Below are 2,409 nucleotides of genomic sequence, written 5' to 3' on the forward strand. Positions count from 1 at the left end.
AAAAAGAAAAAGAAAAAAAGGAAAAGGAAAAGGAGATAAAAAAAAAAAAGAGGAAAAAAAAGGAAAAAAAAAAACCAAAAAAATGGCGTTGAATCGGAGCTACCGCTCAGAGATTACGTTTTCACACTGCAGTGCTTACCGTTTAAATCTGCTAAGCATTTTTAGACCGTGGATTAGCGAACTCGAATTCCCACTACCGTTCAAATAGCTGCGCCGCAGATATATTTCACAGGGTAAAAAGGGGAGAGCTTGACTTGTGACCGCTGGCAGGAGTAAGGTGACATTTTGGACCGGACCCCCGCTCCCGTGCGAGGCAGCCCGAGCTCTGCAGGAGGAGCGGAGCGGTCGCGTTTCCCCGCTCACCGCGCGGCCCGGCCGCAGGATTCGGACTCGCGGGCGGCGGAGCGGAGCATCCCCGGGCCCGGTGCGTCCCCGCGGGGCTGCGGTGACCCCGCTGCCTCCTCTCGGGCTGCGGGACACGGCCCGGAGCGCGGCGGCTCGCTCAGGTGAGTGATGGCCGGGACTGCGGGGCAGCGGGCTGTGCGCCGAGCCGCGGGGATCGCTCGTGTGCTGATCTCGTGGGAAAGCGTGTAAAACACCGCTGCGTCTTCCCACCTCTGCCCGCAACCCGCACCCATCGCCACGTCCACCGCCGCGTGTTCGGGGCCTCGGGTGGAGGTGTGTGTGTGTGTGTTCGCGTTATTTATTGCCTTCATTTATCGTCCAAAAGCTGTTGGCACATGCATTTTCAAGTACAAATTGCTGTTGTAGTACGTATTCCCCTCTCACTAATTCGCCGCCAGCGTGCTAAAATGCATCCTTGATATGCTAAATAAGAAAATATTCACCATCGATAATAATGAAAATAATGAATTCCCGCGACGCATTGCTTCACGACGTCCGTCCATATACGCGGCTCGGAAGGAATTAGTATTTATATTCCTCGCGTAGCCGGCAATGTTTTAAGACGGTGGTGGAAAGCTCGTTGTCCTGCCTTGTTGTGCGGAGATAGGCGAGCGAAAGTTTTAGTTGAAGGCATGGAAAAGTATACATATATACCGGAAGAGGGATTTGGAAACAAAACAAACACAGAACTAGAAATCCAACCGCGCACAAACCCAATATTTTCTCGGCTCCCCCAGAAGTGCAGCCGTTGCCCGTAGAACTCGATGTGTGGAGGGACGTTGAAGGACAGAGAAGCGCGTTACTACTGTGCAGTGAGAGCCTTCATCGAAACAAGCATGTCAGAGCCATATTTCATTCCCTGTGTAAAACGCGAAATACAATTCAAGATATATTTTTATTACTTCGCTTTCACTTCAAATAATTCTTGCGAGTTTCGGCGGTTGATAATCGAATTCCGAGTGTCGGGCCTTTTTTGTGTATTATCACCCAGCTACTGGCGTCCATAGTCCCCATAACCGGGAATTCCCATGGACAGAAGTGGCCCTTCGGCTGCGTTGCGGGCAGAGGGCATAGCATATGTTTTGTCTTTTTTTTTTTTCTTTTTCTTTTTTTCTTTTGTCCCACCGAGAAGAGAATCCGTATTTAATCTTTCCAATCTATCCGCTCCTCGAGCTCTTGGCAGAAGCGAAGGTGGTTTGCTGTGGGAAATAAAGTCTGACAGGAGCATATTTCCGAAAAGAAAAAAAAAAAAGAAAAAAAAAAAAAAAAAAAAAAAAAAAATAAAAGGGAAGAAGAAGGAAAGGAAGAGAGGGAGAACTGCAAAGATGTCTCTTTTTCCGCCTTCTTTATCTCAGAGACTTCCGCTTAAGGACGAGGAGCCCTTCTGAAGCGAAGGGGGAGAATATGGTGCTCAACACTGAGGTAATCAGAATAAAATCGCCCCGTGTTTGCAGAGCAGGGGCTTTATTTTGTATACGAACGAGCGGGTAAGCATCTCGGCCTTCAGCCTATGAACTAAAGTTTAGGGGGGAAAAAAACGACTAACCTTAAATGAAACCCCACTCCTCGTGCATTTCAGCATTATCCGTGGGCAGTGTGAGCAATAAAAGCAAGACAGCTTTTCATACGGAAAAAAAATTAAAATGATTTGGCAGGCGCTAAAAGGCCGTTTGTTGCCATTCGTAACTTTTTTTTGTTGCTTTTTAATGCACTTTAATGATGATTTGGAGAGATGGCTTCGTGCGTCTCCAGCCGGTGCGAGAGTCGAGAGAGAAGAGGGGGTCATAGGGGTGTCCGGCGTGTCGCGGAGGGGCCGTGGGGCCGTGGGTGCCGCCCGCGGGACTTTAACCTCATCGCGGGCCCTTCCCTGCCCCCGCCTCATGACCGGGCAGCCTCCCCCGTGAATGCAGTTGATTCATGAACTAGGGAACGAAATGCAAATGTTCATTAAGTCTTTCCTCCCTCCCTTCTCCCTCCCTCCCTCCCTCCGGCCTCCTCCCCCCC

The sequence above is a fragment of the Lagopus leucura genome, unplaced genomic scaffold, assembly GCF_019238085.1.
Source record: "Lagopus leucura isolate 7727_CA_CO unplaced genomic scaffold, USGS_WTPT01 Super-Scaffold_100157, whole genome shotgun sequence".
In the NCBI taxonomy this organism is placed as follows: Eukaryota; Metazoa; Chordata; class Aves; order Galliformes; family Phasianidae; genus Lagopus; species Lagopus leucura.